Source organism: Schistocerca piceifrons, unplaced genomic scaffold (assembly GCF_021461385.2).
Source record: "Schistocerca piceifrons isolate TAMUIC-IGC-003096 unplaced genomic scaffold, iqSchPice1.1 HiC_scaffold_313, whole genome shotgun sequence".
In the NCBI taxonomy this organism is placed as follows: Eukaryota; Metazoa; Arthropoda; class Insecta; order Orthoptera; family Acrididae; genus Schistocerca; species Schistocerca piceifrons.
This window is the reverse complement of record NW_025728530.1, coordinates 34,422-57,668: the sequence shown is the minus strand read 5'-3', so window position 1 is coordinate 57,668 and position 23,247 is coordinate 34,422. Positions and strand designations below refer to the sequence as shown.

The window sequence follows — 23,247 nt, the reverse complement described above, 5'->3', positions numbered from 1 at the left end:
AACACGTAATGTCGCCTCCTAGAGCGCAGACGTCCGCTGCTCTCTGTAGTCGAAAAGGGCAGTTGTTTGAAGTGCGATGGATGAGCAGCCAGTCCCAGCAGAACCGGAAGCTGTGGCGTGCACTGTTTGTACAAATGCTAGGAACACTGGCGCACCAAGCAGCGCATGTAGCGTGGCCGAGCGCTTTAAGGCGCTGGTTTAAGGCACCAGACTCTCTGTAGGCGCGGTTTCGAATCCCGTAGCTGCCGGGGGCTTTGCTGTGATCGCGTTAAGCTGCCGCTTTTTCTTCAAGTGTAACCTCCTTGAGCTCACATATGTTTGATACATGGAGCATTCTAGCTCCGCCTGACAGTTACAGCTACGATACTTTAGTGGTTACGGAAAGCCCAGGTTCGAAACCTGGTCACGGCACGAAAACGTCTCTTGACGCTGTCTCCTTAACTGCGACAGCTACAGACAAGTGGCGTCGCTACCATACGGCGGGCACGGCTTTTTCTTGCTGTGGATGGCCTAAAGAGACGCTTCCAGTGGGAGAGCAGTGGAAATACATGGCACGGCGATTGCCAAGATACTTCCATTTCGAAGTGATCTTTGTAGTACAAACGAAACGTTTTGCGGCTGCTGCTCCAACGGTAACGTGGCCGAGCGGTCTAAGGCGCTGGTTTTAGGCACCAGTCTCTTCGGAGGCGTGGGTTCGAATCCCACCGTTGCCACTTTTTACGTCTCATTTTTGTGCCGTTGCGGTGTGTTCTCGTGGGGTAGGACGCAGCTCTTGTGACGCGCGTGTTGTGTAGGTAGCGTGGCCGAGCGGTCTAAGGCGCTGGTTTCAGGCACCATTCTCTTCGGAGGCGTGGGTTCCAATCCCACTCCTGCCAAACGTGTAATGTTTCCTGTGTCGAAGGCAGGTGCACTCATTGCCCGCAAAGGAAACAGCACAACAAGGCGTGAGCGTCTGCTTGGTGAATTGCCGTAGAACAGTGCGTGGTGCAACGACAGGATTTGTAGGCACCTTTTGCTCTCATCATTGCTGGCGTCCGTCTCCCCGAAATGCGTCCGGGGCACGCCGTTCTATAACGCGAGAGAGCGGATTTTTTACAGTTGTCGTCAGTTAACCGTGGGTGGCTGCTGCGTTCGCTGGAAAGAGCACTGCCGTCGTTATCCGGTGTGGTCTAGTGGCTAGGATACCTGGCTCTCACCCAGGAGGCCCGGGTTCGATTCCCGGTACCGGAATCGCGCGTTTTTGTTGCTCCTCTTATGCGACTTGTCTCGACTTTGCTCGACTGACGCTACGCTGACGCGTGCAGAAAGCTACGTTAAGTATGATTCACGGCAACACCTGACGGCGAGAGAGATGAAGCGTCTATCCACTTGTTATCCAGCCACATACCTGTAGTCAAGAGGCTTGGGGGACTGCAAGACATTGCCACGGAGGTGAATGCAGCTAACCACTGTAGTTAGTGTCCTGACAGCGCAGGCACGTTCATTTGCTCGTATACATGTGATGGAGACCGTGTCTCACACTGCTGTGGCGTACACCTTGGCCTAGGCTCTGCTGTGTATCGCCACTTGCATTACAGGCAGCTGCTTTCGCGGGCGCGTCCGTGGCCGTGATCGTCTAGTGGTTAGGACATTGCGTTGTGGCCGCAATAACCCAGGTTCGAATCCTGGTCACGGCAATTTTGAAAGTTTTGCCTTGCTGCCGTTGCAATGACGAGTACTCGAAATGACAGTACTCTCTTGATTTTTTCACTCGTGTTCCGCAGGCCGCAGTTTGCCCTACCACTTCATCCCCAACACGTAATGTCGCCTCCTAGAGCGCAGACGTCCGCTGCTCTCTGTAGTCGAAAAGGGCAGTTGTTTGAAGTGCGATGGATGAGCAGCCAGTCCCAGCAGAACCGGAAGCTGTGGCGTGCACTGTTTGTACAAATGCTAGGAACACTGGCGCACCAAGCAGCGCATGTAGCGTGGCCGAGCGCTTTAAGGCGCTGGTTTAAGGCACCAGACTCTCTGTAGGCGCGGTTTCGAATCCCGTAGCTGCCGGGGGCTTTGCTGTGATCGCGTTAAGCTGCCGCTTTTTCTTCAAGTGTAACCTCCTTGAGCTCACATATGTTTGATACATGGAGCATTCTAGCTCCGCCTGACAGTTACAGCTACGATACTTTAGTGGTTACGGAAAGCCCAGGTTCGAAACCTGGTCACGGCACGAAAACGTCTCTTGACGCTGTCTCCTTAACTGCGACAGCTACAGACAAGTGGCGTCGCTACCATACGGCGGGCACGGCTTTTTCTTGCTGTGGATGGCCTAAAGAGACGCTTCCAGTGGGAGAGCAGTGGAAATACATGGCACGGCGATTGCCAAGATACTTCCATTTCGAAGTGATCTTTGTAGTACAAACGAAACGTTTTTGCGGCTGCTGCTCCAACGGTAACGTGGCCGAGCGGTCTAAGGCGCTGGTTTTAGGCACCAGTCTCTTCGGAGGCGTGGGTTCGAATCCCACCGTTGCCACTTTTTACGTCTCATTTTGTGCCGTTGCGGTGTGTTCTCGTGGGGTAGGACGCAGCTCTTGTGACGCGCGTGTTGTGTAGGTAGCGTGGCCGAGCGGTCTAAGGCGCTGGTTTCAGGCACCATTCTCTTCGGAGGCGTGGGTTCCAATCCCACTCCTGCCAAACGTGTAATGTTTCCTGTGTCGAAGGCAGGTGCACTCATTGCCCGCAAAGGAAACAGCACAACAAGGCGTGAGCGTCTGCTTGGTGAATTGCCGTAGAACAGTGCGTGGTGCAACGACAGGATTTGTAGGCACCTTTTGCTCTCATCATTGCTGGCGTCCGTCTCCCCGAAATGCGTCCGGGGCACGCCGTTCTATAACGCGAGAGAGCGGATTTTTTACAGTTGTCGTCAGTTAACCGTGGGTGGCTGCTGCGTTCGCTGGAAAGAGCACTGCCGTCGTTATCCGGTGTGGTCTAGTGGCTAGGATACCTGGCTCTCACCCAGGAGGCCCGGGTTCGATTCCCGGTACCGGAATCGCGCGTTTTGTTGCTCCTCTTATGCGACTTGTCTCGACTTTGCTCGACTGACGCTACGCTGACGCGTGCAGAAAGCTACGTTAAGTATGATTCACGGCAACACCTGACGGCGAGAGAGATGAAGCGTCTATCCACTTGTTATCCAGCCACATACCTGTAGTCAAGAGGCTTGGGGGACTGCAAGACATTGCCACGGAGGTGAATGCAGCTAACCACTGTAGTTAGTGTCCTGACAGCGCAGGCACGTTCATTTGCTCGTATACATGTGATGGAGACCGTGTCTCACACTGCTGTGGCGTACACCTTGGCCTAGGCTCTGCTGTGTATCGCCACTTGCATTACAGGCAGCTGCTTTCGCGGGCGCGTCCGTGGCCGTGATCGTCTAGTGGTTAGGACATTGCGTTGTGGCCGCAATAACCCAGGTTCGAATCCTGGTCACGGCAATTTTGAAAGTTTTGCCTTGCTGCCGTTGCAATGACGAGTACTCGAAATGACAGTACTCTCTTGATTTTTTCACTCGTGTTCCGCAGGCCGCAGTTTGCCCTACCACTTCATCCCCAACACGTAATGTCGCCTCCTAGAGCGCAGACGTCCGCTGCTCTCTGTAGTCGAAAAGGGCAGTTGTTTGAAGTGCGATGGATGAGCAGCCAGTCCCAGCAGAACCGGAAGCTGTGGCGTGCACTGTTTGTACAAATGCTAGGAACACTGGCGCACCAAGCAGCGCATGTAGCGTGGCCGAGCGCTTTAAGGCGCTGGTTTAAGGCACCAGACTCTCTGTAGGCGCGGTTTCGAATCCCGTAGCTGCCGGGGGCTTTGCTGTGATCGCGTTAAGCTGCCGCTTTTTCTTCAAGTGTAACCTCCTTGAGCTCACATATGTTTGATACATGGAGCATTCTAGCTCCGCCTGACAGTTACAGCTACGATACTTTAGTGGTTACGGAAAGCCCAGGTTCGAAACCTGGTCACGGCACGAAAACGTCTCTTGACGCTGTCTCCTTAACTGCGACAGCTACAGACAAGTGGCGTCGCTACCATACGGCGGGCACGGCTTTTTCTTGCTGTGGATGGCCTAAAGAGACGCTTCCAGTGGGAGAGCAGTGGAAATACATGGCACGGCGATTGCCAAGATACTTCCATTTCGAAGTGATCTTTGTAGTACAAACGAAACGTTTTGCGGCTGCTGCTCCAACGGTAACGTGGCCGAGCGGTCTAAGGCGCTGGTTTTAGGCACCAGTCTCTTCGGAGGCGTGGGTTCGAATCCCACCGTTGCCACTTTTTACGTCTCATTTTTGTGCCGTTGCGGTGTGTTCTCGTGGGGTAGGACGCAGCTCTTGTGACGCGCGTGTTGTGTAGGTAGCGTGGCCGAGCGGTCTAAGGCGCTGGTTTCAGGCACCATTCTCTTCGGAGGCGTGGGTTCCAATCCCACTCCTGCCAAACGTGTAATGTTTCCTGTGTCGAAGGCAGGTGCACTCATTGCCCGCAAAGGAAACAGCACAACAAGGCGTGAGCGTCTGCTTGGTGAATTGCCGTAGAACAGTGCGTGGTGCAACGACAGGATTTGTAGGCACCTTTTGCTCTCATCATTGCTGGCGTCCGTCTCCCCGAAATGCGTCCGGGGCACGCCGTTCTATAACGCGAGAGAGCGGATTTTTTACAGTTGTCGTCAGTTAACCGTGGGTGGCTGCTGCGTTCGCTGGAAAGAGCACTGCCGTCGTTATCCGGTGTGGTCTAGTGGCTAGGATACCTGGCTCTCACCCAGGAGGCCCGGGTTCGATTCCCGGTACCGGAATCGCGCGTTTTTGTTGCTCCTCTTATGCGACTTGTCTCGACTTTGCTCGACTGACGCTACGCTGACGCGTGCAGAAAGCTACGTTAAGTATGATTCACGGCAACACCTGACGGCGAGAGAGATGAAGCGTCTATCCACTTGTTATCCAGCCACATACCTGTAGTCAAGAGGCTTGGGGGGACTGCAAGACATTGCCACGGAGGTGAATGCAGCTAACCACTGTAGTTAGTGTCCTGACAGCGCAGGCACGTTCATTTGCTCGTATACATGTGATGGAGACCGTGTCTCACACTGCTGTGGCGTACACCTTGGCCTAGGCTCTGCTGTGTATCGCCACTTGCATTACAGGCAGCTGCTTTCGCGGGCGCGTCCGTGGCCGTGATCGTCTAGTGGTTAGGACATTGCGTTGTGGCCGCAATAACCCAGGTTCGAATCCTGGTCACGGCAATTTTGAAAGTTTTGCCTTGCTGCCGTTGCAATGACGAGTACTCGAAATGACAGTACTCTCTTGATTTTTTCACTCGTGTTCCGCAGGCCGCAGTTTGCCCTACCACTTCATCCCCAACACGTAATGTCGCCTCCTAGAGCGCAGACGTCCGCTGCTCTCTGTAGTCGAAAAGGGCAGTTGTTTGAAGTGCGATGGATGAGCAGCCAGTCCCAGCAGAACCGGAAGCTGTGGCGTGCACTGTTTGTACAAATGCTAGGAACACTGGCGCACCAAGCAGCGCATGTAGCGTGGCCGAGCGCTTTAAGGCGCTGGTTTAAGGCACCAGACTCTCTGTAGGCGCGGTTTCGAATCCCGTAAGCTGCCGGGGGCTTTGCTGTGATCGCGTTAAGCTGCCGCTTTTTCTTCAAGTGTAACCTCCTTGAGCTCACATATGTTTGATACATGGAGCATTCTAGCTCCGCCTGACAGTTACAGCTACGATACTTTAGTGGTTACGGAAAGCCCAGGTTCGAAACCTGGTCACGGCACGAAAACGTCTCTTGACGCTGTCTCCTTAACTGCGACAGCTACAGACAAGTGGCGTCGCTACCATACGGCGGGCACGGCTTTTTCTTGCTGTGGATGGCCTAAAGAGACGCTTCCAGTGGGAGAGCAGTGGAAATACATGGCACGGCGATTGCCAAGATACTTCCATTTCGAAGTGATCTTTGTAGTACAAACGAAACGTTTTGCGGCTGCTGCTCCAACGGTAACGTGGCCGAGCGGTCTAAGGCGCTGGTTTTAGGCACCAGTCTCTTCGGAGGCGTGGGTTCGAATCCCACCGTTGCCACTTTTTACGTCTCATTTTTGTGCCGTTGCGGTGTGTTCTCGTGGGGTAGGACGCAGCTCTTGTGACGCGCGTGTTGTGTAGGTAGCGTGGCCGAGCGGTCTAAGGCGCTGGTTTCAGGCACCATTCTCTTCGGAGGCGTGGGTTCCAATCCCACTCCTGCCAAACGTGTAATGTTTCCTGTGTCGAAGGCAGGTGCACTCATTGCCCGCAAAGGAAACAGCACAACAAGGCGTGAGCGTCTGCTTGGTGAATTGCCGTAGAACAGTGCGTGGTGCAACGACAGGATTTGTAGGCACCTTTTGCTCTCATCATTGCTGGCGTCCGTCTCCCCGAAATGCGTCCGGGGCACGCCGTTCTATAACGCGAGAGAGCGGATTTTTTACAGTTGTCGTCAGTTAACCGTGGGTGGCTGCTGCGTTCGCTGGAAAGAGCACTGCCGTCGTTATCCGGTGTGGTCTAGTGGCTAGGATACCTGGCTCTCACCCAGGAGGCCCGGGTTCGATTCCCGGTACCGGAATCGCGCGTTTTTGTTGCTCCTCTTATGCGACTTGTCTCGACTTTGCTCGACTGACGCTACGCTGACGCGTGCAGAAAGCTACGTTAAGTATGATTCACGGCAACACCTGACGGCGAGAGAGATGAAGCGTCTATCCACTTGTTATCCAGCCACATACCTGTAGTCAAGAGGCTTGGGGGACTGCAAGACATTGCCACGGAGGTGAATGCAGCTAACCACTGTAGTTAGTGTCCTGACAGCGCAGGCACGTTCATTTGCTCGTATACATGTGATGGAGACCGTGTCTCACACTGCTGTGGCGTACACCTTGGCCTAGGCTCTGCTGTGTATCGCCACTTGCATTACAGGCAGCTGCTTTCGCGGGCGCGTCCGTGGCCGTGATCGTCTAGTGGTTAGGACATTGCGTTGTGGCCGCAATAACCCAGGTTCGAATCCTAGTCACGGCAATTTTGAAAGTTTTGCCTTGCTGCCGTTGCAATGACGAGTACTCGAAATGACAGTACTCTCTTGATTTTTTCACTCGTGTTCCGCAGGCCGCAGTTTGCCCTACCACTTCATCCCCAACACGTAATGTCGCCTCCTAGAGCGCAGACGTCCGCTGCTCTCTGTAGTCGAAAAGGGCAGTTGTTTGAAGTGCGATGGATGAGCAGCCAGTCCCAGCAGAACCGGAAGCTGTGGCGTGCACTGTTTGTACAAATGCTAGGAACACTGGCGCACCAAGCAGCGCATGTAGCGTGGCCGAGCGCTTTAAGGCGCTGGTTTAAGGCACCAGACTCTCTGTAGGCGCGGTTTCGAATCCCGTAGCTGCCGGGGGCTTTGCTGTGATCGCGTTAAGCTGCCGCTTTTTCTTCAAGTGTAACCTCCTTGAGCTCACATATGTTTGATACATGGAGCATTCTAGCTCCGCCTGACAGTTACAGCTACGATACTTTAGTGGTTACGGAAAGCCCAGGTTCGAAACCTGGTCACGGCACGAAAACGTCTCTTGACGCTGTCTCCTTAACTGCGACAGCTACAGACAAGTGGCGTCGCTACCATACGGCGGGCACGGCTTTTTCTTGCTGTGGATGGCCTAAAGAGACGCTTCCAGTGGGGAGAGCAGTGGAAATACATGGCACGGCGATTGCCAAGATACTTCCATTTCGAAGTGATCTTTGTAGTACAAACGAAACGTTTTGCGGCTGCTGCTCCAACGGTAACGTGGCCGAGCGGTCTAAGGCGCTGGTTTTAGGCACCAGTCTCTTCGGAGGCGTGGGTTCGAATCCCACCGTTGCCACTTTTTACGTCTCATTTTTGTGCCGTTGCGGTGTGTTCTCGTGGGGTAGGACGCAGCTCTTGTGACGCGCGTGTTGTGTAGGTAGCGTGGCCGAGCGGTCTAAGGCGCTGGTTTCAGGCACCATTCTCTTCGGAGGCGTGGGTTCCAATCCCACTCCTGCCAAACGTGTAATGTTTCCTGTGTCGAAGGCAGGTGCACTCATTGCCCGCAAAGGAAACAGCACAACAAGGCGTGAGCGTCTGCTTGGTGAATTGCCGTAGAACAGTGCGTGGTGCAACGACAGGATTTGTAGGCACCTTTTGCTCTCATCATTGCTGGCGTCCGTCTCCCCGAAATGCGTCCGGGGCACGCCGTTCTATAACGCGAGAGAGCGGATTTTTTACAGTTGTCGTCAGTTAACCGTGGGTGGCTGCTGCGTTCGCTGGAAAGAGCACTGCCGTCGTTATCCGGTGTGGTCTAGTGGCTAGGATACCTGGCTCTCACCCAGGAGGCCCGGGTTCGATTCCCGGTACCGGAATCGCGCGTTTTTGTTGCTCCTCTTATGCGACTTGTCTCGACTTTGCTCGACTGACGCTACGCTGACGCGTGCAGAAAGCTACGTTAAGTATGATTCACGGCAACACCTGACGGCGAGAGAGATGAAGCGTCTATCCACTTGTTATCCAGCCACATACCTGTAGTCAAGAGGCTTGGGGGACTGCAAGACATTGCCACGGAGGTGAATGCAGCTAACCACTGTAGTTAGTGTCCTGACAGCGCAGGCACGTTCATTTGCTCGTATACATGTGATGGAGACCGTGTCTCACACTGCTGTGGCGTACACCTTGGCCTAGGCTCTGCTGTGTATCGCCACTTGCATTACAGGCAGCTGCTTTCGCGGGCGCGTCCGTGGCCGTGATCGTCTAGTGGTTAGGACATTGCGTTGTGGCCGCAATAACCCAGGTTCGAATCCTGGTCACGGCAATTTTGAAAGTTTTGCCTTGCTGCCGTTGCAATGACGAGTACTCGAAATGACAGTACTCTCTTGATTTTTTCACTCGTGTTCCGCAGGCCGCAGTTTGCCCTACCACTTCATCCCCAACACGTAATGTCGCCTCCTAGAGCGCAGACGTCCGCTGCTCTCTGTAGTCGAAAAGGGCAGTTGTTTGAAGTGCGATGGATGAGCAGCCAGTCCCAGCAGAACCGGAAGCTGTGGCGTGCACTGTTTGTACAAATGCTAGGAACACTGGCGCACCAAGCAGCGCATGTAGCGTGGCCGAGCGCTTTAAGGCGCTGGTTTAAGGCACCAGACTCTCTGTAGGCGCGGTTTCGAATCCCGTAGCTGCCGGGGGCTTTGCTGTGATCGCGTTAAGCTGCCGCTTTTTCTTCAAGTGTAACCTCCTTGAGCTCACATATGTTTGATACATGGAGCATTCTAGCTCCGCCTGACAGTTACAGCTACGATACTTTAGTGGTTACGGAAAGCCCAGGTTCGAAACCTGGTCACGGCACGAAAACGTCTCTTGACGCTGTCTCCTTAACTGCGACAGCTACAGACAAGTGGCGTCGCTACCATACGGCGGGCACGGCTTTTTCTTGCTGTGGATGGCCTAAAGAGACGCTTCCAGTGGGAGAGCAGTGGAAATACATGGCACGGCGATTGCCAAGATACTTCCATTTCGAAGTGATCTTTGTAGTACAAACGAAACGTTTTGCGGCTGCTGCTCCAACGGTAACGTGGCCGAGCGGTCTAAGGCGCTGGTTTTAGGCACCAGTCTCTTCGGAGGCGTGGGTTCGAATCCCACCGTTGCCACTTTTTACGTCTCATTTTTGTGCCGTTGCGGTGTGTTCTCGTGGGGTAGGACGCAGCTCTTGTGACGCGCGTGTTGTGTAGGTAGCGTGGCCGAGCGGTCTAAGGCGCTGGTTTCAGGCACCATTCTCTTCGGAGGCGTGGGTTCCAATCCCACTCCTGCCAAACGTGTAATGTTTCCTGTGTCGAAGGCAGGTGCACTCATTGCCCGCAAAGGAAACAGCACAACAAGGCGTGAGCGTCTGCTTGGTGAATTGCCGTAGAACAGTGCGTGGTGCAACGACAGGATTTGTAGGCACCTTTTGCTCTCATCATTGCTGGCGTCCGTCTCCCCGAAATGCGTCCGGGGCACGCCGTTCTATAACGCGAGAGAGCGGATTTTTTACAGTTGTCGTCAGTTAACCGTGGGTGGCTGCTGCGTTCGCTGGAAAGAGCACTGCCGTCGTTATCCGGTGTGGTCTAGTGGCTAGGATACCTGGCTCTCACCCAGGAGGCCCGGGTTCGATTCCCGGTACCGGAATCGCGCGTTTTTGTTGCTCCTCTTATGCGACTTGTCTCGACTTTGCTCGACTGACGCTACGCTGACGCGTGCAGAAAGCTACGTTAAGTATGATTCACGGCAACACCTGACGGCGAGAGAGATGAAGCGTCTATCCACTTGTTATCCAGCCACATACCTGTAGTCAAGAGGCTTGGGGGACTGCAAGACATTGCCACGGAGGTGAATGCAGCTAACCACTGTAGTTAGTGTCCTGACAGCGCAGGCACGTTCATTTGCTCGTATACATGTGATGGAGACCGTGTCTCACACTGCTGTGGCGTACACCTTGGCCTAGGCTCTGCTGTGTATCGCCACTTGCATTACAGGCAGCTGCTTTCGCGGGCGCGTCCGTGGCCGTGATCGTCTAGTGGTTAGGACATTGCGTTGTGGCCGCAATAACCCAGGTTCGAATCCTGGTCACGGCAATTTTGAAAGTTTTGCCTTGCTGCCGTTGCAATGACGAGTACTCGAAATGACAGTACTCTCTTGATTTTTTCACTCGTGTTCCGCAGGCCGCAGTTTGCCCTACCACTTCATCCCCAACACGTAATGTCGCCTCCTAGAGCGCAGACGTCCGCTGCTCTCTGTAGTCGAAAAGGGCAGTTGTTTGAAGTGCGATGGATGAGCAGCCAGTCCCAGCAGAACCGGAAGCTGTGGCGTGCACTGTTTGTACAAATGCTAGGAACACTGGCGCACCAAGCAGCGCATGTAGCGTGGCCGAGCGCTTTAAGGCGCTGGTTTAAGGCACCAGACTCTCTGTAGGCGCGGTTTCGAATCCCGTAGCTGCCGGGGGCTTTGCTGTGATCGCGTTAAGCTGCCGCTTTTTCTTCAAGTGTAACCTCCTTGAGCTCACATATGTTTGATACATGGAGCATTCTAGCTCCGCCTGACAGTTACAGCTACGATACTTTAGTGGTTACGGAAAGCCCAGGTTCGAAACCTGGTCACGGCACGAAAACGTCTCTTGACGCTGTCTCCTTAACTGCGACAGCTACAGACAAGTGGCGTCGCTACCATACGGCGGGCACGGCTTTTTCTTGCTGTGGATGGCCTAAAGAGACGCTTCCAGTGGGAGAGCAGTGGAAATACATGGCACGGCGATTGCCAAGATACTTCCATTTCGAAGTGATCTTTGTAGTACAAACGAAACGTTTTGCGGCTGCTGCTCCAACGGTAACGTGGCCGAGCGGTCTAAGGCGCTGGTTTTAGGCACCAGTCTCTTCGGAGGCGTGGGTTCGAATCCCACCGTTGCCACTTTTTACGTCTCATTTTTGTGCCGTTGCGGTGTGTTCTCGTGGGGTAGGACGCAGCTCTTGTGACGCGCGTGTTGTGTAGGTAGCGTGGCCGAGCGGTCTAAGGCGCTGGTTTCAGGCACCATTCTCTTCGGAGGCGTGGGTTCCAATCCCACTCCTGCCAAACGTGTAATGTTTCCTGTGTCGAAGGCAGGTGCACTCATTGCCCGCAAAGGAAACAGCACAACAAGGCGTGAGCGTCTGCTTGGTGAATTGCCGTAGAACAGTGCGTGGTGCAACGACAGGATTTGTAGGCACCTTTTGCTCTCATCATTGCTGGCGTCCGTCTCCCCGAAATGCGTCCGGGGCACGCCGTTCTATAACGCGAGAGAGCGGATTTTTTACAGTTGTCGTCAGTTAACCGTGGGTGGCTGCTGCGTTCGCTGGAAAGAGCACTGCCGTCGTTATCCGGTGTGGTCTAGTGGCTAGGATACCTGGCTCTCACCCAGGAGGCCCGGGTTCGATTCCCGGTACCGGAATCGCGCGTTTTTGTTGCTCCTCTTATGCGACTTGTCTCGACTTTGCTCGACTGACGCTACGCTGACGCGTGCAGAAAGCTACGTTAAGTATGATTCACGGCAACACCTGACGGCGAGAGAGATGAAGCGTCTATCCACTTGTTATCCAGCCACATACCTGTAGTCAAGAGGCTTGGGGGACTGCAAGACATTGCCACGGAGGTGAATGCAGCTAACCACTGTAGTTAGTGTCCTGACAGCGCAGGCACGTTCATTTGCTCGTATACATGTGATGGAGACCGTGTCTCACACTGCTGTGGCGTACACCTTGGCCTAGGCTCTGCTGTGTATCGCCACTTGCATTACAGGCAGCTGCTTTCGCGGGCGCGTCCGTGGCCGTGATCGTCTAGTGGTTAGGACATTGCGTTGTGGCCGCAATAACCCAGGTTCGAATCCTGGTCACGGCAATTTTGAAAGTTTTGCCTTGCTGCCGTTGCAATGACGAGTACTCGAAATGACAGTACTCTCTTGATTTTTTCACTCGTGTTCCGCAGGCCGCAGTTTGCCCTACCACTTCATCCCCAACACGTAATGTCGCCTCCTAGAGCGCAGACGTCCGCTGCTCTCTGTAGTCGAAAAGGGCAGTTGTTTGAAGTGCGATGGATGAGCAGCCAGTCCCAGCAGAACCGGAAGCTGTGGCGTGCACTGTTTGTACAAATGCTAGGAACACTGGCGCACCAAGCAGCGCATGTAGCGTGGCCGAGCGCTTTAAGGCGCTGGTTTAAGGCACCAGACTCTCTGTAGGCGCGGTTTCGAATCCCGTAGCTGCCGGGGGCTTTGCTGTGATCGCGTTAAGCTGCCGCTTTTTCTTCAAGTGTAACCTCCTTGAGCTCACATATGTTTGATACATGGAGCATTCTAGCTCCGCCTGACAGTTACAGCTACGATACTTTAGTGGTTACGGAAAGCCCAGGTTCGAAACCTGGTCACGGCACGAAAACGTCTCTTGACGCTGTCTCCTTAACTGCGACAGCTACAGACAAGTGGCGTCGCTACCATACGGCGGGCACGGCTTTTTCTTGCTGTGGATGGCCTAAAGAGACGCTTCCAGTGGGAGAGCAGTGGAAATACATGGCACGGCGATTGCCAAGATACTTCCATTTCGAAGTGATCTTTGTAGTACAAACGAAACGTTTTGCGGCTGCTGCTCCAACGGTAACGTGGCCGAGCGGTCTAAGGCGCTGGTTTTAGGCACCAGTCTCTTCGGAGGCGTGGGTTCGAATCCCACCGTTGCCACTTTTTACGTCTCATTTTTGTGCCGTTGCGGTGTGTTCTCGTGGGGTAGGACGCAGCTCTTGTGACGCGCGTGTTGTGTAGGTAGCGTGGCCGAGCGGTCTAAGGCGCTGGTTTCAGGCACCATTCTCTTCGGAGGCGTGGGTTCCAATCCCACTCCTGCCAAACGTGTAATGTTTCCTGTGTCGAAGGCAGGTGCACTCATTGCCCGCAAAGGAAACAGCACAACAAGGCGTGAGCGTCTGCTTGGTGAATTGCCGTAGAACAGTGCGTGGTGCAACGACAGGATTTGTAGGCACCTTTTGCTCTCATCATTGCTGGCGTCCGTCTCCCCGAAATGCGTCCGGGGCACGCCGTTCTATAACGCGAGAGAGCGGATTTTTTACAGTTGTCGTCAGTTAACCGTGGGTGGCTGCTGCGTTCGCTGGAAAGAGCACTGCCGTCGTTATCCGGTGTGGTCTAGTGGCTAGGATACCTGGCTCTCACCCAGGAGGCCCGGGTTCGATTCCCGGTACCGGAATCGCGCGTTTTTGTTGCTCCTCTTATGCGACTTGTCTCGACTTTGCTCGACTGATGCGTGCAGAAAGCTACGTTAAGTATGATTCACGGCAACACCTGACGGCGAGAGAGATGAAGCGTCTATCCACTTGTTATCCAGCCACATACCTGTAGTCAAGAGGCTTGGGGGACTGCAAGACATTGCCACGGAGGTGAATGCAGCTAACCACTGTAGTTAGTGTCCTGACAGCGCAGGCACGTTCATTTGCTCGTATACATGTGATGGAGACCGTGTCTCACACTGCTGTGGCGTACACCTTGGCCTAGGCTCTGCTGTGTATCGCCACTTGCATTACAGGCAGCTGCTTTCGCGGGCGCGTCCGTGGCCGTGATCGTCTAGTGGTTAGGACATTGCGTTGTGGCCGCAATAACCCAGGTTCGAATCCTGGTCACGGCAATTTTGAAAGTTTTGCCTTGCTGCCGTTGCAATGACGAGTACTCGAAATGACAGTACTCTCTTGATTTTTTCACTCGTGTTCCGCAGGCCGCAGTTTGCCCTACCACTTCATCCCCAACACGTAATGTCGCCTCCTAGAGCGCAGACGTCCGCTGCTCTCTGTAGTCGAAAAGGGCAGTTGTTTGAAGTGCGATGGATGAGCAGCCAGTCCCAGCAGAACCGGAAGCTGTGGCGTGCACTGTTTGTACAAATGCTAGGAACACTGGCGCACCAAGCAGCGCATGTAGCGTGGCCGAGCGCTTTAAGGCGCTGGTTTAAGGCACCAGACTCTCTGTAGGCGCGGTTTCGAATCCCGTAGCTGCCGGGGGCTTTGCTGTGATCGCGTTAAGCTGCCGCTTTTTCTTCAAGTGTAACCTCCTTGAGCTCACATATGTTTGATACATGGAGCATTCTAGCTCCGCCTGACAGTTACAGCTACGATACTTTAGTGGTTACGGAAAGCCCAGGTTCGAAACCTGGTCACGGCACGAAAACGTCTCTTGACGCTGTCTCCTTAACTGCGACAGCTACAGACAAGTGGCGTCGCTACCATACGGCGGGCACGGCTTTTTCTTGCTGTGGATGGCCTAAAGAGACGCTTCCAGTGGGAGAGCAGTGGAAATACATGGCACGGCGATTGCCAAGATACTTCCATTTCGAAGTGATCTTTGTAGTACAAACGAAACGTTTTGCGGCTGCTGCTCCAACGGTAACGTGGCCGAGCGGTCTAAGGCGCTGGTTTTAGGCACCAGTCTCTTCGGAGGCGTGGGTTCGAATCCCACCGTTGCCACTTTTTACGTCTCATTTTTGTGCCGTTGCGGTGTGTTCTCGTGGGGTAGGACGCAGCTCTTGTGACGCGCGTGTTGTGTAGGTAGCGTGGCCGAGCGGTCTAAGGCGCTGGTTTCAGGCACCATTCTCTTCGGAGGCGTGGGTTCCAATCCCACTCCTGCCAAACGTGTAATGTTTCCTGTGTCGAAGGCAGGTGCACTCATTGCCCGCAAAGGAAACAGCACAACAAGGCGTGAGCGTCTGCTTGGTGAATTGCCGTAGAACAGTGCGTGGTGCAACGACAGGATTTGTAGGCACCTTTTGCTCTCATCATTGCTGGCGTCCGTCTCCCCGAAATGCGTCCGGGGCACGCCGTTCTATAACGCGAGAGAGCGGATTTTTTACAGTTGTCGTCAGTTAACCGTGGGTGGCTGCTGCGTTCGCTGGAAAGAGCACTGCCGTCGTTATCCGGTGTGGTCTAGTGGCTAGGATACCTGGCTCTCACCCAGGAGGCCCGGGTTCGATTCCCGGTACCGGAATCGCGCGTTTTTGTTGCTCCTCTTATGCGACTTGTCTCGACTTTGCTCGACTGATGCGTGCAGAAAGCTACGTTAAGTATGATTCACGGCAACACCTGACGGCGAGAGAGATGAAGCGTCTATCCACTTGTTATCCAGCCACATACCTGTAGTCAAGAGGCTTGGGGGACTGCAAGACATTGCCACGGAGGTGAATGCAGCTAACCACTGTAGTTAGTGTCCTGACAGCGCAGGCACGTTCATTTGCTCGTATACATGTGATGGAGACCGTGTCTCACACTGCTGTGGCGTACACCTTGGCCTAGGCTCTGCTGTGTATCGCCACTTGCATTACAGGCAGCTGCTTTCGCGGGCGCGTCCGTGGCCGTGATCGTCTAGTGGTTAGGACATTGCGTTGTGGCCGCAATAACCCAGGTTCGAATCCTGGTCACGGCAATTTTGAAAGTTTTGCCTTGCTGCCGTTGCAATGACGAGTACTCGAAATGACAGTACTCTCTTGATTTTTTCACTCGTGTTCCGCAGGCCGCAGTTTGCCCTACCACTTCATCCCCAACACGTAATGTCGCCTCCTAGAGCGCAGACGTCCGCTGCTCTCTGTAGTCGAAAAGGGCAGTTGTTTGAAGTGCGATGGATGAGCAGCCAGTCCCAGCAGAACCGGAAGCTGTGGCGTGCACTGTTTGTACAAATGCTAGGAACACTGGCGCACCAAGCAGCGCATGTAGCGTGGCCGAGCGCTTTAAGGCGCTGGTTTAAGGCACCAGACTCTCTGTAGGCGCGGTTTCGAATCCCGTAGCTGCCGGGGGCTTTGCTGTGATCGCGTTAAGCTGCCGCTTTTTCTTCAAGTGTAACCTCCTTGAGCTCACATATGTTTGATACATGGAGCATTCTAGCTCCGCCTGACAGTTACAGCTACGATACTTTAGTGGTTACGGAAAGCCCAGGTTCGAAACCTGGTCACGGCACGAAAACGTCTCTTGACGCTGTCTCCTTAACTGCGACAGCTACAGACAAGTGGCGTCGCTACCATACGGCGGGCACGGCTTTTTCTTGCTGTGGATGGCCTAAAGAGACGCTTCCAGTGGGAGAGCAGTGGAAATACATGGCACGGCGATTGCCAAGATACTTCCATTTCGAAGTGATCTTTGTAGTACAAACGAAACGTTTTGCGGCTGCTGCTCCAACGGTAACGTGGCCGAGCGGTCTAAGGCGCTGGTTTTAGGCACCAGTCTCTTCGGAGGCGTGGGTTCGAATCCCACCGTTGCCACTTTTTACGTCTCATTTTTGTGCCGTTGCGGTGTGTTCTCGTGGGGTAGGACGCAGCTCTTGTGACGCGCGTGTTGTGTAGGTAGCGTGGCCGAGCGGTCTAAGGCGCTGGTTTCAGGCACCATTCTCTTCGGAGGCGTGGGTTCCAATCCCACTCCTGCCAAACGTGTAATGTTTCCTGTGTCGAAGGCAGGTGCACTCATTGCCCGCAAAGGAAACAGCACAACAAGGCGTGAGCGTCTGCTTGGTGAATTGCCGTAGAACAGTGCGTGGTGCAACGACAGGATTTGTAGGCACCTTTTGCTCTCATCATTGCTGGCGTCCGTCTCCCCGAAATGCGTCCGGGGCACGCCGTTCTATAACGCGAGAGAGCGGATTTTTTACAGTTGTCGTCAGTTAACCGTGGGTGGCTGCTGCGTTCGCTGGAAAGAGCACTGCCGTCGTTATCCGGTGTGGTCTAGTGGCTAGGATACCTGGCTCTCACCCAGGAGGCCCGGGTTCGATTCCCGGTACCGGAATCGCGCGTTTTTGTTGCTCCTCTTATGCGACTTGTCTCGACTTTGCTCGACTGACGCTACGCTGACGCGTGCAGAAAGCTACGTTAAGTATGATTCACGGCAACACCTGACGGCGAGAGAGATGAAGCGTCTATCCACTTGTTATCCAGCCACATACCTGTAGTCAAGAGGCTTGGGGGACTGCAAGACATTGCCACGGAGGTGAATGCAGCTAACCACTGTAGTTAGTGTCCTGACAGCGCAGGCACGTTCATTTGCTCGTATACATGTGATGGAGACCGTGTCTCACACTGCTGTGGCGTACACCTTGGCCTAGGCTCTGCTGTGTATCGCCACTTGCATTACAGGCAGCTGCTTTCGCGGGCGCGTCCGTGGCCGTGATCGTCTAGTGGTTAGGACATTGCGTTGTGGCCGCAATAACCCAGGTTCGAATCCTGGTCACGGCAATTTTGAAAGTTTTGCCTTGCTGCCGTTGCAATGACGAGTACTCGAAATGACAGTACTCTCTTGATTTTTTCACTCGTGTTCCGCAGGCCGCAGTTTGCCCTACCACTTCATCCCCAACACGTAATGTCGCCTCCTAGAGCGCAGACGTCCGCTGCTCTCTGTAGTCGAAAAGGGCAGTTGTTTGAAGTGCGATGGATGAGCAGCCAGTCCCAGCAGAACCGGAAGCTGTGGCGTGCACTGTTTGTACAAATGCTAGGAACACTGGCGCACCAAGCAGCGCATGTAGCGTGGCCGAGCGCTTTAAGGCGCTGGTTTAAGGCACCAGACTCTCTGTAGGCGCGGTTTCGAATCCCGTAGCTGCCGGGGGCTTTGCTGTGATCGCGTTAAGCTGCCGCTTTTTCTTCAAGTGTAACCTCCTTGAGCTCACATATGTTTGATACATGGAGCATTCTAGCTCCGCCTGACAGTTACAGCTACGATACTTTAGTGGTTACGGAAAGCCCAGGTTCGAAACCTGGTCACGGCACGAAAACGTCTCTTGACGCTGTCTCCTTAACTGCGACAGCTACAGACAAGTGGCGTCGCTACCATACGGCGGGCACGGCTTTTTCTTGCTGTGGATGGCCTAAAGAGACGCTTCCAGTGGGAGAGCAGTGGAAATACATGGCACGGCGATTGCCAAGATACTTCCATTTCGAAGTGATCTTTGTAGTACAAACGAAACGTTTTGCGGCTGCTGCTCCAACGGTAACGTGGCCGAGCGGTCTAAGGCGCTGGTTTTAGGCACCAGTCTCTTCGGAGGCGTGGGTTCGAATCCCACCGTTGCCACTTTTTACGTCTCATTTTTGTGCCGTTGCGGTGTGTTCTCGTGGGGTAGGACGCAGCTCTTGTGACGCGCGTGTTGTGTAGGTAGCGTGGCCGAGCGGTCTAAGGCGCTGGTTTCAGGCACCATTCTCTTCGGAGGCGTGGGTTCCAATCCCACTCCTGCCAAACGTGTAATGTTTCCTGTGTCGAAGGCAGGTGCACTCATTGCCCGCAAAGGAAACAGCACAACAAGGCGTGAGCGTCTGCTTGGTGAATTGCCGTAGAACAGTGCGTGGTGCAACGACAGGATTTGTAGGCACCTTTTGCTCTCATCATTGCTGGCGTCCGTCTCCCCGAAATGCGTCCGGGGCACGCCGTTCTATAACGCGAGAGAGCGGATTTTTTACAGTTGTCGTCAGTTAACCGTGGGTGGCTGCTGCGTTCGCTGGAAAGAGCACTGCCGTCGTTATCCGGTGTGGTCTAGTGGCTAGGATACCTGGCTCTCACCCAGGAGGCCCGGGTTCGATTCCCGGTACCGGAATCGCGCGTTTTTGTTGCTCCTCTTATGCGACTTGTCTCGACTTTGCTCGACTGACGCTACGCTGACGCGTGCAGAAAGCTACGTTAAGTATGATTCACGGCAACACCTGACGGCGAGAGAGATGAAGCGTCTATCCACTTGTTATCCAGCCACATACCTGTAGTCAAGAGGCTTGGGGGACTGCAAGACATTGCCACGGAGGTGAATGCAGCTAACCACTGTAGTTAGTGTCCTGACAGCGCAGGCACGTTCATTTGCTCGTATACATGTGATGGAGACCGTGTCTCACACTGCTGTGGCGTACACCTTGGCCTAGGCTCTGCTGTGTATCGCCACTTGCATTACAGGCAGCTGCTTTCGCGGGCGCGTCCGTGGCCGTGATCGTCTAGTGGTTAGGACATTGCGTTGTGGCCGCAATAACCCAGGTTCGAATCCTGGTCACGGCAATTTTGAAAGTTTTGCCTTGCTGCCGTTGCAATGACGAGTACTCGAAATGACAGTACTCTCTTGATTTTTTCACTCGTGTTCCGCAGGCCGCAGTTTGCCCTACCACTTCATCCCCAACACGTAATGTCGCCTCCTAGAGCGCAGACGTCCGCTGCTCTCTGTAGTCGAAAAGGGCAGTTGTTTGAAGTGCGATGGATGAGCAGCCAGTCCCAGCAGAACCGGAAGCTGTGGCGTGCACTGTTTGTACAAATGCTAGGAACACTGGCGCACCAAGCAGCGCATGTAGCGTGGCCGAGCGCTTTAAGGCGCTGGTTTAAGGCACCAGACTCTCTGTAGGCGCGGTTTCGAATCCCGTAGCTGCCGGGGGCTTTGCTGTGATCGCGTTAAGCTGCCGCTTTTTCTTCAAGTGTAACCTCCTTGAGCTCACATATGTTTGATACATGGAGCATTCTAGCTCCGCCTGACAGTTACAGCTACGATACTTTAGTGGTTACGGAAAGCCCAGGTTCGAAACCTGGTCACGGCACGAAAACGTCTCTTGACGCTGTCTCCTTAACTGCGACAGCTACAGACAAGTGGCGTCGCTACCATACGGCGGGCACGGCTTTTTCTTGCTGTGGATGGCCTAAAGAGACGCTTCCAGTGGGAGAGCAGTGGAAATACATGGCACGGCGATTGCCAAGATACTTCCATTTCGAAGTGATCTTTGTAGTACAAACGAAACGTTTTGCGGCTGCTGCTCCAACGGTAACGTGGCCGAGCGGTCTAAGGCGCTGGTTTTAGGCACCAGTCTCTTCGGAGGCGTGGGTTCGAATCCCACCGTTGCCACTTTTTACGTCTCATTTTTGTGCCGTTGCGGTGTGTTCTCGTGGGGTAGGACGCAGCTCTTGTGACGCGCGTGTTGTGTAGGTAGCGTGGCCGAGCGGTCTAAGGCGCTGGTTTCAGGCACCATTCTCTTCGGAGGCGTGGGTTCCAATCCCACTCCTGCCAAACGTGTAATGTTTCCTGTGTCGAAGGCAGGTGCACTCATTGCCCGCAAAGGAAACAGCACAACAAGGCGTGAGCGTCTGCTTGGTGAATTGCCGTAGAACAGTGCGTGGTGCAACGACAGGATTTGTAGGCACCTTTTGCTCTCATCATTGCTGGCGTCCGTCTCCCCGAAATGCGTCCGGGGCACGCCGTTCTATAACGCGAGAGAGCGGATTTTTTACAGTTGTCGTCAGTTAACCGTGGGTGGCTGCTGCGTTCGCTGGAAAGAGCACTGCCGTCGTTATCCGGTGTGGTCTAGTGGCTAGGATACCTGGCTCTCACCCAGGAGGCCCGGGTTCGATTCCCGGTACCGGAATCGCGCGTTTTTGTTGCTCCTCTTATGCGACTTGTCTCGACTTTGCTCGACTGATGCGTGCAGAAAGCTACGTTAAGTATGATTCACGGCAACACCTGACGGCGAGAGAGATGAAGCGTCTATCCACTTGTTATCCAGCCACATACCTGTAGTCAAGAGGCTTGGGGGACTGCAAGACATTGCCACGGAGGTGAATGCAGCTAACCACTGTAGTTAGTGTCCTGACAGCGCAGGCACGTTCATTTGCTCGTATACATGTGATGGAGACCGTGTCTCACACTGCTGTGGCGTACACCTTGGCCTAGGCTCTGCTGTGTATCGCCACTTGCATTACAGGCAGCTGCTTTCGCGGGCGCGTCCGTGGCCGTGATCGTCTAGTGGTTAGGACATTGCGTTGTGGCCGCAATAACCCAGGTTCGAATCCTGGTCACGGCAATTTTGAAAGTTTTGCCTTGCTGCCGTTGCAATGACGAGTACTCGAAATGACAGTACTCTCTTGATTTTTTCACTCGTGTTCCGCAGGCCGCAGTTTGCCCTACCACTTCATCCCCAACACGTAATGTCGCCTCCTAGAGCGCAGACGTCCGCTGCTCTCTGTAGTCGAAAAGGGCAGTTGTTTGAAGTGCGATGGATGAGCAGCCAGTCCCAGCAGAACCGGAAGCTGTGGCGTGCACTGTTTGTACAAATGCTAGGAACACTGGCGCACCAAGCAGCGCATGTAGCGTGGCCGAGCGCTTTAAGGCGCTGGTTTAAGGCACCAGACTCTCTGTAGGCGCGGTTTCGAATCCCGTAGCTGCCGGGGGCTTTGCTGTGATCGCGTTAAGCTGCCGCTTTTTCTTCAAGTGTAACCTCCTTGAGCTCACATATGTTTGATACATGGAGCATTCTAGCTCCGCCTGACAGTTACAGCTACGATACTTTAGTGGTTACGGAAAGCCCAGGTTCGAAACCTGGTCACGGCACGAAAACGTCTCTTGACGCTGTCTCCTTAACTGCGACAGCTACAGACAAGTGGCGTCGCTACCATACGGCGGGCACGGCTTTTTCTTGCTGTGGATGGCCTAAAGAGACGCTTCCAGTGGGAGAGCAGTGGAAATACATGGCACGGCGATTGCCAAGATACTTCCATTTCGAAGTGATCTTTGTAGTACAAACGAAACGTTTTGCGGCTGCTGCTCCAACGGTAACGTGGCCGAGCGGTCTAAGGCGCTGGTTTTAGGCACCAGTCTCTTCGGAGGCGTGGGTTCGAATCCCACCGTTGCCACTTTTTACGTCTCATTTTTGTGCTGTTGCGGTGTGTTCTCGTGGGGTAGGACGCAGCTCTTGTGACGCGCGTGTTGTGTAGGTAGCGTGGCCGAGCGGTCTAAGGCGTTGGTTTCAGGCACCATTCTCTTCGGAGGCGTGGGTTCCAATCCCACTCCTGCCAAACGTGTAATGTTTCCTGTGTCGAAGGCAGGTGCACTCATTGCCCGCAAAGGAAACAGCACAACAAGGCGTGAGCGTCTGCTTGGTGAATTGCCGTAGAACAGTGCGTGGTGCAACGACAGGATTTGTAGGCACCTTTTGCTCTCATCATTGCTGGCGTCCGTCTCCCCGAAATGCGTCCGGGGCACGCCGTTCTATAACGCGAGAGAGCGGATTTTTTACAGTTGTCGTCAGTTAACCGTGGGTGGCTGCTGCGTTCGCTGGAAAGAGCACTGCCGTCGTTATCCGGTGTGGTCTAGTGGCTAGGATACCTGGCTCTCACCCAGGAGGCCCGGGTTCGATTCCCGGTACCGGAATCGCGCGTTTTTGTTGCTCCTCTTATGCGACTTGTCTCGACTTTGCTCGACTGACGCTACGCTGACGCGTGCAGAAAGCTACGTTAAGTATGATTCACGGCAACACCTGACGGCGAGAGAGATGAAGCGTCTATCCACTTGTTATCCAGCCACATACCTGTAGTCAAGAGGCTTGGGGGACTGCAAGACATTGCCACGGAGGTGAATGCAGCTAACCACTGTAGTTAGTGTCCTGACAGCGCAGGCACGTTCATTTGCTCGTATACATGTGATGGAGACCGTGTCTCACACTGCTGTGGCGTACACCTTGGCCTAGGCTCTGCTGTGTATCGCCACTTGCATTACAGGCAGCTGCTTTCGCGGGCGCGTCCGTGGCCGTGATCGTCTAGTGGTTAGGACATTGCGTTGTGGCCGCAATAACCCAGGTTCGAATCCTGGTCACGGCAATTTTGAAAGTTTTGCCTTGCTGCCGTTGCAATGACGAGTACTCGAAATGACAGTACTCTCTTGATTTTTTCACTCGTGTTCCGCAGGCCGCAGTTTG

The 23,247-nt window shown here is 54.1% G+C and overlaps 39 non-coding genes across 39 annotated transcripts; all 39 read left to right on the top strand.

The window, feature by feature from the left end:
- Nucleotides 1-631: 631 nt before the first annotated feature.
- On the top strand, nt 632-713 carry Trnal-uag. Its single transcript has one exon. It is a non-coding gene; the product is annotated as a tRNA-Leu (tRNA).
- A 445-nt stretch (nt 714-1,158) lies between these two features.
- Nucleotides 1,159-1,230, top strand: Trnae-cuc. The gene has a single exon. It is a non-coding gene; the product is annotated as a tRNA-Glu (tRNA).
- A 374-nt stretch (nt 1,231-1,604) lies between these two features.
- Nucleotides 1,605-1,676, top strand: Trnah-gug. The gene has a single exon. It is a non-coding gene; the product is annotated as a tRNA-His (tRNA).
- Nucleotides 1,677-2,424: 748 nt separating this feature from the next.
- On the top strand, nt 2,425-2,506 carry Trnal-uag. The gene has a single exon. It is a non-coding gene; the product is annotated as a tRNA-Leu (tRNA).
- Nucleotides 2,507-2,950: 444 nt separating this feature from the next.
- Trnae-cuc lies at nt 2,951-3,022 on the top strand. The gene has a single exon. It is a non-coding gene; the product is annotated as a tRNA-Glu (tRNA).
- A 373-nt stretch (nt 3,023-3,395) lies between these two features.
- Trnah-gug lies at nt 3,396-3,467 on the top strand. The gene has a single exon. It is a non-coding gene; the product is annotated as a tRNA-His (tRNA).
- A 747-nt stretch (nt 3,468-4,214) lies between these two features.
- On the top strand, nt 4,215-4,296 carry Trnal-uag. The gene has a single exon. It is a non-coding gene; the product is annotated as a tRNA-Leu (tRNA).
- Nucleotides 4,297-4,741: 445 nt separating this feature from the next.
- Trnae-cuc lies at nt 4,742-4,813 on the top strand. The gene has a single exon. It is a non-coding gene; the product is annotated as a tRNA-Glu (tRNA).
- A 375-nt stretch (nt 4,814-5,188) lies between these two features.
- Nucleotides 5,189-5,260, top strand: Trnah-gug. Its single transcript has one exon. It is a non-coding gene; the product is annotated as a tRNA-His (tRNA).
- A 748-nt stretch (nt 5,261-6,008) lies between these two features.
- Nucleotides 6,009-6,090, top strand: Trnal-uag. Its single transcript has one exon. It is a non-coding gene; the product is annotated as a tRNA-Leu (tRNA).
- A 445-nt stretch (nt 6,091-6,535) lies between these two features.
- Nucleotides 6,536-6,607, top strand: Trnae-cuc. The gene has a single exon. It is a non-coding gene; the product is annotated as a tRNA-Glu (tRNA).
- Nucleotides 6,608-6,981: 374 nt separating this feature from the next.
- On the top strand, nt 6,982-7,053 carry Trnah-gug. The gene has a single exon. It is a non-coding gene; the product is annotated as a tRNA-His (tRNA).
- A 748-nt stretch (nt 7,054-7,801) lies between these two features.
- On the top strand, nt 7,802-7,883 carry Trnal-uag. The gene has a single exon. It is a non-coding gene; the product is annotated as a tRNA-Leu (tRNA).
- Nucleotides 7,884-8,328: 445 nt separating this feature from the next.
- Nucleotides 8,329-8,400, top strand: Trnae-cuc. The gene has a single exon. It is a non-coding gene; the product is annotated as a tRNA-Glu (tRNA).
- A 374-nt stretch (nt 8,401-8,774) lies between these two features.
- Trnah-gug lies at nt 8,775-8,846 on the top strand. The gene has a single exon. It is a non-coding gene; the product is annotated as a tRNA-His (tRNA).
- Nucleotides 8,847-9,593: 747 nt separating this feature from the next.
- On the top strand, nt 9,594-9,675 carry Trnal-uag. The gene has a single exon. It is a non-coding gene; the product is annotated as a tRNA-Leu (tRNA).
- A 445-nt stretch (nt 9,676-10,120) lies between these two features.
- Nucleotides 10,121-10,192, top strand: Trnae-cuc. The gene has a single exon. It is a non-coding gene; the product is annotated as a tRNA-Glu (tRNA).
- Nucleotides 10,193-10,566: 374 nt separating this feature from the next.
- Nucleotides 10,567-10,638, top strand: Trnah-gug. The gene has a single exon. It is a non-coding gene; the product is annotated as a tRNA-His (tRNA).
- Nucleotides 10,639-11,385: 747 nt separating this feature from the next.
- Nucleotides 11,386-11,467, top strand: Trnal-uag. Its single transcript has one exon. It is a non-coding gene; the product is annotated as a tRNA-Leu (tRNA).
- A 445-nt stretch (nt 11,468-11,912) lies between these two features.
- Trnae-cuc lies at nt 11,913-11,984 on the top strand. Its single transcript has one exon. It is a non-coding gene; the product is annotated as a tRNA-Glu (tRNA).
- Nucleotides 11,985-12,358: 374 nt separating this feature from the next.
- Trnah-gug lies at nt 12,359-12,430 on the top strand. Its single transcript has one exon. It is a non-coding gene; the product is annotated as a tRNA-His (tRNA).
- Nucleotides 12,431-13,177: 747 nt separating this feature from the next.
- Nucleotides 13,178-13,259, top strand: Trnal-uag. Its single transcript has one exon. It is a non-coding gene; the product is annotated as a tRNA-Leu (tRNA).
- A 445-nt stretch (nt 13,260-13,704) lies between these two features.
- Nucleotides 13,705-13,776, top strand: Trnae-cuc. Its single transcript has one exon. It is a non-coding gene; the product is annotated as a tRNA-Glu (tRNA).
- Nucleotides 13,777-14,139: 363 nt separating this feature from the next.
- Trnah-gug lies at nt 14,140-14,211 on the top strand. The gene has a single exon. It is a non-coding gene; the product is annotated as a tRNA-His (tRNA).
- Nucleotides 14,212-14,958: 747 nt separating this feature from the next.
- On the top strand, nt 14,959-15,040 carry Trnal-uag. Its single transcript has one exon. It is a non-coding gene; the product is annotated as a tRNA-Leu (tRNA).
- Nucleotides 15,041-15,485: 445 nt separating this feature from the next.
- Nucleotides 15,486-15,557, top strand: Trnae-cuc. Its single transcript has one exon. It is a non-coding gene; the product is annotated as a tRNA-Glu (tRNA).
- Nucleotides 15,558-15,920: 363 nt separating this feature from the next.
- On the top strand, nt 15,921-15,992 carry Trnah-gug. Its single transcript has one exon. It is a non-coding gene; the product is annotated as a tRNA-His (tRNA).
- A 747-nt stretch (nt 15,993-16,739) lies between these two features.
- Trnal-uag lies at nt 16,740-16,821 on the top strand. Its single transcript has one exon. It is a non-coding gene; the product is annotated as a tRNA-Leu (tRNA).
- A 445-nt stretch (nt 16,822-17,266) lies between these two features.
- Trnae-cuc lies at nt 17,267-17,338 on the top strand. The gene has a single exon. It is a non-coding gene; the product is annotated as a tRNA-Glu (tRNA).
- A 374-nt stretch (nt 17,339-17,712) lies between these two features.
- Trnah-gug lies at nt 17,713-17,784 on the top strand. Its single transcript has one exon. It is a non-coding gene; the product is annotated as a tRNA-His (tRNA).
- A 747-nt stretch (nt 17,785-18,531) lies between these two features.
- Trnal-uag lies at nt 18,532-18,613 on the top strand. The gene has a single exon. It is a non-coding gene; the product is annotated as a tRNA-Leu (tRNA).
- A 445-nt stretch (nt 18,614-19,058) lies between these two features.
- Nucleotides 19,059-19,130, top strand: Trnae-cuc. Its single transcript has one exon. It is a non-coding gene; the product is annotated as a tRNA-Glu (tRNA).
- Nucleotides 19,131-19,504: 374 nt separating this feature from the next.
- Trnah-gug lies at nt 19,505-19,576 on the top strand. The gene has a single exon. It is a non-coding gene; the product is annotated as a tRNA-His (tRNA).
- A 747-nt stretch (nt 19,577-20,323) lies between these two features.
- Nucleotides 20,324-20,405, top strand: Trnal-uag. Its single transcript has one exon. It is a non-coding gene; the product is annotated as a tRNA-Leu (tRNA).
- A 445-nt stretch (nt 20,406-20,850) lies between these two features.
- Nucleotides 20,851-20,922, top strand: Trnae-cuc. Its single transcript has one exon. It is a non-coding gene; the product is annotated as a tRNA-Glu (tRNA).
- A 363-nt stretch (nt 20,923-21,285) lies between these two features.
- On the top strand, nt 21,286-21,357 carry Trnah-gug. The gene has a single exon. It is a non-coding gene; the product is annotated as a tRNA-His (tRNA).
- Nucleotides 21,358-22,104: 747 nt separating this feature from the next.
- Nucleotides 22,105-22,186, top strand: Trnal-uag. The gene has a single exon. It is a non-coding gene; the product is annotated as a tRNA-Leu (tRNA).
- Nucleotides 22,187-22,631: 445 nt separating this feature from the next.
- On the top strand, nt 22,632-22,703 carry Trnae-cuc. The gene has a single exon. It is a non-coding gene; the product is annotated as a tRNA-Glu (tRNA).
- A 374-nt stretch (nt 22,704-23,077) lies between these two features.
- Trnah-gug lies at nt 23,078-23,149 on the top strand. The gene has a single exon. It is a non-coding gene; the product is annotated as a tRNA-His (tRNA).
- The last annotated feature ends 98 nt before the right edge of the window (nt 23,150-23,247 follow it).